This window comes from Mandrillus leucophaeus, unplaced genomic scaffold, assembly GCF_000951045.1.
Source record: "Mandrillus leucophaeus isolate KB7577 unplaced genomic scaffold, Mleu.le_1.0 Scaffold184, whole genome shotgun sequence".
NCBI classification, from domain to species: Eukaryota; Metazoa; Chordata; class Mammalia; order Primates; family Cercopithecidae; genus Mandrillus; species Mandrillus leucophaeus.
The window spans coordinates 2542523-2550248 of NW_012101854.1; the positions used below are offsets into that span (position 1 = coordinate 2542523).

The window sequence follows — 7726 nt, forward strand, 5'->3', positions numbered from 1 at the left end:
AAAAAAAAAAAAAAAAAAAAAAAACAAGACACACAGCCTGAAATCTTTTTACTTTCTATAATTCTGTTATGGGGTAGCATCTGCCATGATACACACCCTCCACTTCATTATTTTGTGCTGAGAATGGGTGATCTCCTATCTTTGTTTATTTTATGTCAGGGTGACCTAACATATCCTTTACAGGCCATTTGTACCAACGCCACAGGGCTTCAAGGGGTGCTGTGCAAAATTCTTGTATGCCTTCTGCCCATTGTGCTTGAATAACTCAGCAATTATTCTTACTGCACAATAGCCAGCCCAGTGTATCTGTTTTAATCTGAATTGTAGTGTGTATTGGTTAAAGAGGAAGCCTGGTCAAGCACCACCTGTTTCATGCTGAGAAGCTTTTACAATGAAGAAGAAAAATACTGTGATGCTGATAAAAATAATAGAAGACTGAATGCTTTTGTCTATGACTCCACCAATAGACCAGCAGCACTGAAGGATGGAAACTACTGCTTCTCAGTGGACTATACACTTAACTTTTTGTAAATATTCTATTTACATAATAGAAATAAATTATTTTATATTTAGCCTTCATTCCCTTTGCTTAATCAAGATACTACATTCCATTTTGTGAGACAATATCTGATTGCTAGTATTTCTGAAGTGATATGAGACATTAATCCAGTGGACTGAGAAGGTTTCAATTTTTCTTGTAAACTACTTGTAAAATTTGTCTTCCATTGCATATCCCTATCTCTATTCCTTTTACAGCTCTGTTTGAAAATTAACACTAATTTCTTAAATGGTATCATAAAAAGAACATATTTTACCTCCAAAAGAAGAATAAGATATAAAATAATTTTCAAGGAATCTTTCAGAAAAATATTACACAAGTTTTTTTTAATTCCCAGCAGTTATAAATTACCAGTACTGCATTATAGTTTGGTCTGCTCTAAAAGAAAGGAGGGAACAATAGAAATTGTTTATGATTTATGCTTAGGTTAGGAAAGAAACTATATTTTAACAGTGTGTGCATTCCACAAATTTCACTTTCACTAAACACTTCCTCCCTTTATGAATCTGGATAAATCTCACTTTTACCCTGAAGGGAAGATTTATATGTCACAAAAAAAGAAACTAGCTGAAAACAAGTGTTCTCTGCAACAACAAAGTAGTCTGTATGTCTGAAGGCTTTTAGTTTTTTCAAAAACTTTTTTTTTTTAAGATGGGAAAATTTACTGTCTTGGTGGAGGTTTTATAGGTATTTTTTAGTCCATATTTGTTACACTTTTGTTAGCTTCAAAAATAGTTACCATGGTAATAGTTCCATATATATCTAATCTTAGAGCTGAATTATAGAAAATCTTCCCACAGGGTTGCATACAATGCCATTGACGGGTTTCATCTAGCCTATTATTTAAAGTAGGAATTATTTTAAATAATATCAAATTGTTACATTCTATTCAAGACTTCTTTTGTAACTCTCAAGTTGGTGAAATCCTTTGGTGTGTAATTTTGGAAGAACTGTGTTTAATTTCAATTTGTATTTTTAATCATTTTTAATCGCTTTTCTTTTTATGAATGCTATATAAGCTTAGATATAGATGATAGTTTATTTTCTTTTATAAATAAATGCTCCTAAGGACTTACCAAAAAATAATTATTTTAACATAAAATCTGTAGTAGATCATAATATTGGCAACTTCTAAGAGCCCTTAGATATAAGAAACTCATTTTCTCCAACAGGTACTCATAATATATGAACAAGAGTTATAAATAAATGAAACATGACCCTAGATCCACAGGCTTTAAAGGAACTTTGATAAGCCATCCAGTTTAGTCTCCCAACTCCAGTCTTAACAGTCTTAACAGAAATTAAATCACCCAGTATAGCAGTTTTCTAGAGAATATTCTGTAAAGATGACTCCTCTGCCCTCCACGATACTATACTTCAATGTTTTGCAGCTCTTATTTTTCAGATAGCCTTCCCCGTATTTAACCACTTTGTATCTGGCTGCATTTTAACTACCCCTCCTCCGGCTCTTTGCCATATTTGTTCACTAACATCTATAAGATACTCCTTAGTCATGGAAAGAACTCAGAACTCAGGAAGTCTCTAATATGTTTTAAATTAAAATTTTGTTAACAATAACAACCTGAATATGAAGAAATGTAAAAATAACATGCACTGACAATTTGAGATTACGAAGAACACAAGGATAAGTCTACCTACTGAATAGTTATTAAAAATGTTGGTTTAAAAGACTATTTACAAATGCTGAAAAATCTTTTGTACATTGTAAAATAAAAGAAAGAGACAATGAAATTGTAATATTGTAACATAGTGTGATTATAACCAGATCTAAAAACATGTGACTATAGAGGCTTAGAATGAAATACACCCATTGATTACTATGTTATGGTATTGAAATGTGAGTTTTTTATTCCATTTACCAATTTTTGGCAGTTTCTTATTATTTTATAATTTTTTAAGGGAAGAAAAATAAAATACATGCATCAAGTCATACATGAAGCTAAACCTACACCCATTTTCAACTTTTTCTCTCTTGCTTGCCTTCATCTTGGAGACTGAGGGAGCTCAACACAATTTAGAGCTTTTCTCTCCCAACCTCGAAAGCAGGAAGTATGACCATGGAAAGAGCTCTGGAAAATGAGACATATGCAGACATCTGCTGGGATATATCTGAGAAAACACACTTTCCTTCAGAAAAGAAAGACTGATAACTGTTGGTAATCTTTATCTTCTGTTCACCCATCTATTTTTCCAGCCTTGAATGGAAACTTCATTCCTAAACTGCAACTTTTATCTAAGAACCATGATTGAAAGTCTAATGCTGCTCTTGATATAATTTAGCTACTCAGCCAACACCAGCAACTTTGAGACTTCTGTAATAAAAGTAAAATAAATCTCTATTTGTTTCAACCACTACTGCCCAAACAATCTGGGTATTATAGCCAGAATATTTTCTTTTTATCCAATAAGGACAATATTATTGTGAGTCTGGTATCTTTAAGTCACTATGAGAAACGGTTTCACAAATTTAATCTCATTCCTCAAATTGTTGGATTGCAGAGTAACTTGAAAACTTTTGTTTTTTAATATATTATAGGTATGTTATTTGCTATTTTTACTACACAAACTTAAAGGAAAGTTTTTCTTTTTTTTTTCTTCAACTGAAAAGATTTGTGTTGTAATTAGATGTGAATTAATATGAAGATTTTGATGCTGAACAAATAAATGAATCCCATCAATGATTATGTTTCCCCTATTATACCACTTTGTTTTACATATTCAGAGAAATAGTCTTGGCAAAATACAATTTTAATTTACAAAGAAAGCACCTGCATTTGAGTTTTTCTTGTTTTTGATTAACGTTTAATAAGGTTCCAAGTCTGAAATCATCAGCAAGCCTGCTTTTTAAAAGAAATTTAAGTGACTGCATAGCTATTGTAACTGGCATTTTCATAGAAAATATTCCTCCTGATTATGTGTGCCTTTTATGTATTACCGGCCCATGTTACCAAGTTAGCTAATGCTACCTTCAAGAATAAAATAATTAAGGTATTTTGTGCATTCATAGACGGATCAAAAGCAGAAAGAACATAAGCCAAGGAAATGTCCTCATCTTTATACAGCCCCTTTGAACTATATTAAAATTTAGGATTGCTATTTTTATTTTAACAAGTAAAAGGAGATGCTGTCAGAATGAAGATAAGATTAGGATTCTACACCAAATGAAGTATTTCTGACTCCTAGTTCCTGTTCCATTCTTTCTGCCAGAAAAGCAGCAAAGATACCACCCACATTGCTGCCTTACTGTTTTTCTGAAGGTCATTCAGGCAAAGGATTTCCAGTGGAATTCTCTCTAATATAAATCTATCTATGATCACATTGTTTTTCTTGGTGAAACCAAGGATTGTGTTTCTTCATTAGAAAAGGGTTGCTTTTCCACTGTTGCGCTTCACAGAAGCAATATCTTCCTCTCCTTTTGCATGTGACACCCACGGGAACACTGAAATCCACAATCTCTGGAAATGTACAGAAGTTAGATCCAAATGCTTCAAAATAAAGAATCTAAATTAAAAGGTCTGTTGGCGCAGGACGTATTTCCACTAATAATTTTGAAAACTCTATTAATACTCCTCTGATGCTATCTTTTTTCTTCACAAAAGAACCCATTTTTCTTTTCACTTGCCTCTCAGTGGGGGGAGTTTACCATTGAAAAGTGGTTTCTTAGCCAGGGTGTAATAAACTTAACACAAAGGAGAAGAAAAGGGAACTATTGGCTGGGTTTTGAATTTATGCTCACAGTTAACACTATGTAGTATTTAAAATAGCTTCATTTAAAATATCACCTTTTAAAAATATTACTTTATAATTATATATTTATAATCTTACTTTTATTAAAATAAACAAGTTTAGCAACTAAGATCCGTGAAAATCATCTTGGACTCAGCTACAACTCTCAACATTTCTCATATGTTGAGAAAATAAGTGAAAATAAAACTAACCAAAAAAGTAGCACTGCACAGGCGACAAAAACAAATGGGATTACATCAAACTAAAAAGCTTCTGCACAGCAAAGGAAACCATCCACAGAGTGAACAGACAACTTACAGAATGGGGAAAAACAAATTTGCAAACCACATATTTGGTAAGAAGCTGACATCCAAAATATATAAGTAACTCAAACAACTCAATAGCAAGAAAACAACCCAATTAAACATGGGCAAAGGACCTAAATGGACATTTCTCAAAATAAAACATAAAAATGGCCAACAGGTATATGAAAAATGCATAACATCACTGATCAGCAGGGAAGTACAAATTAAAAGCACAGTGAGATACCTCCTTATACCTGTTAGAATGGCAATTGTCTAAAAGATGAAAAGTGTTGGATGGGAAGTAAAGGGAACCCTTTCACACTATTGACAGGAATGTAATTTGGTACAGTTATTAAGGAGAACAGTACGGACATTCCCCAAAAAATTAATACTATATCTGCCATATGATCCAGTAATTCCATTTCTGAGTATATATTCAAAATAAACGAATCAGTATGTTAGGATACCTTCACTCTCATGTTTATTGCAGCATTATTCACAATAGCCAAGATATAGAAGATATACAAACAACCTAAGTGTCCATCAACAGATGAATGGATAAAGAAAATGTGGTATACACACACAATGGAATACTATTCAGCATTAAAAAAGAAGGAAATCCTGTAGGTGAGTTAGCCAAGTACAAAAGACAAATATCATATGATCTCTTCACATATGGAATCTAAAAACCTGAACTCATAGAAACAGATATTACAGTGGTGGTTACCAAAATCTGGAAGGTGGGAAATTGGGGAGTTGTTAGTTAAAAGGTAAAAAATTTCATTTAGGAGAAATAAGGTCAAGTTATCTACTGTACAATATAGTGACTACAGTAAATAACAATGTATTCTATTTTGAAAATCGCTAAGAGAGTAGATTTTAAATATTCTCACCACAAAAGATGATAAGTATGTAAGTAATGCATGTGTTAATTAGCTGGATTGAACTATTCCACAATGCACACGTATTTCAAAGCATCATATTGTACATGATAAATATATGCAATTTTTGTCAATTTTTTTAAAGCAGCAACATTAAAGAAAGTGAGAGGAAAAGGCCGCATATTTTAATATTACCTATTTAGGAATAAAAATTTTCCTTACAACTACAACAAATTTCAACAGCAGTATCTTCAAAGATGTTTGTTAAGTAGCTCATATATTATTTGAAACTGTCCTTTTCTTCTTAGTCCTTGCTACAGAAAATTTTCCCTGTACTATCTAACCTAGTGAAATAGTTATGCCTTTGTAGGCATAAATAAGCTAACATATGTATGTTTGTGTTTCAGTAGGGATTAATAAACTAAACTGATTCATTCTCTCTGTAAGGTAGAAATTCTTTCTTAGAAACAATTGGTTAAGGAAATATTTGATCAATTTGGCACAGGTAATTCCAGACAAACAAGAAAATAATCTTATATGTTCTTGCGAACAGATAGTGATAGTTGCAAGATATGAATTAAGTAAATTTTAACAAGCAGTATAATTATTTCTGTTAGATAATCCTTAATCTCATCTACGAAATGGAAAGGAAAGAAATACCTTCCAATAACAGGAAGAGTGAGAGAGTAAGAGATATAAAAAATTGAGATGTGTCTCTTTTCTGGTTAGCTCAGTGCGAGAAGCCATGAGCAGCAAAGTCTCTTGCCACACTGTGTACAAGGTGATGCAGGAAGTCCTGCAAGGAAACCAGCGCAAGGACCCCAAGTCTGGAGACAGCGGAGTTGCAGATTAGTTTGAGGAACTGTGACCCCCAGAAAGACAAGCGCCTCTCGGTCACCGTCAGGCTTAAGTCCACTCCCCGCCCCAAGTTATCCGTGTGTGTCCTGGGAGACCAGTAACACTGTGACGAGGCCAAGGCCGTGGATATCCCCCACATGGACATCGAGGCGCTGAACAAACTCAACAAAAATAAGAAACTGGTCAAGAAGCTAGCCAAGAAGTGTAATGCATTTTTGGCCTTAGAGTCTCTGATAAAGCAGATCCCACAAATCCTGGGTCCAGGCCTAAATAAGGCAGGAAAGTTCCCTTCCCTGCTCACACACAATGAAAACATGGCGGCCAAAGTTGATGAGGTGAAGTCCACCATCAAGTTCCAAATGAAGAAGGTGTTATGTCTGGCTCTGGCTGTTGGCCACGTGAAAATGACAGACGATGAGCTTGTGTAGAACATTCACCTGGCTGTCAACTTCTTCGTGTCATTGCTCAAGAAAAACTGGCAGAATGTCCGGGCCTTATATATCGAGAGCACCATGGGCAAGCCTCAGCACCTATATTAAGGCACATTTGAATAAATTCTACTGCTACCAAAAAAAATTGTGATGCCTTTCAGCAAAATAATTTTAGCACCTGTGTCATCTCTGGCATTTTTCAACATACTAGCCGCTGAGGTAAATTGGAGAGTAGGGTGTGATAGAAGGAAGAACAACTTAAATATTTCTAAATTTTAATTATTCTGATTTAAAAGATTACAAAGTTGAAATAGGTCAAAATTAAAACTCTGGGGAAGAGTTCCCTTTTTTTCCATGTATGGGAAATGAAACAGCATCAGGTAAAATGGGGTTTACTATGTTTGCAAACTTTATTAGAAATTAGCTGTTTCTAGGGAGCTGAAACATTTCAACCAGTGCCAGGAGAGAAGGCAGGAACCTTTGTATTTCGAAAGAATAATGAAACTAAAGAGTTGCAGCCAGATTTTGAAGGGGAATCCAAATGCTGTTTGGGGAAAAGATGACTAAATGAATTACCAGCGGCTGTTTGTCACCTCCCAAAGCTCTGTTGCAGGAAGACATTACTGAATAGCTTTTATAATCTTTTTTTCTTATCCTTTTCTTTCAAATCAAGTCAAGCAGAATATAGTTAAAGGCTTAATTTTCACTGAAATGTTCCGTGTGAAATTAGACCTTCTGAATCCAACTTTTCCCAGCAGCCTTTTTTTTTTTTTTAAGCAGTAAGTAATCAGTGTTTAATTACTTGACTTTTACATGGTACAACCTTTGAGACCTTGCTGACTTAGTGAGACTTCAAGGTGTATTGTTCAGAATGTTCAAAGACCCTGTATGTCCTGTTAGCATTAACAATAGTAAGATTAGAAATGGAGAAAGTGGACTGTAACA

At 34.0% G+C, this 7726-nt stretch overlaps 1 pseudogene; it reads left to right on the forward strand.

Annotated features, from left to right (window-relative positions):
- The first annotated feature begins 6237 nt into the window (after window positions 1-6237).
- Window positions 6238-6889, forward strand: LOC105538046 (annotated as a pseudogene).
- Window positions 6890-7726: the final 837 nt, after the last annotated feature.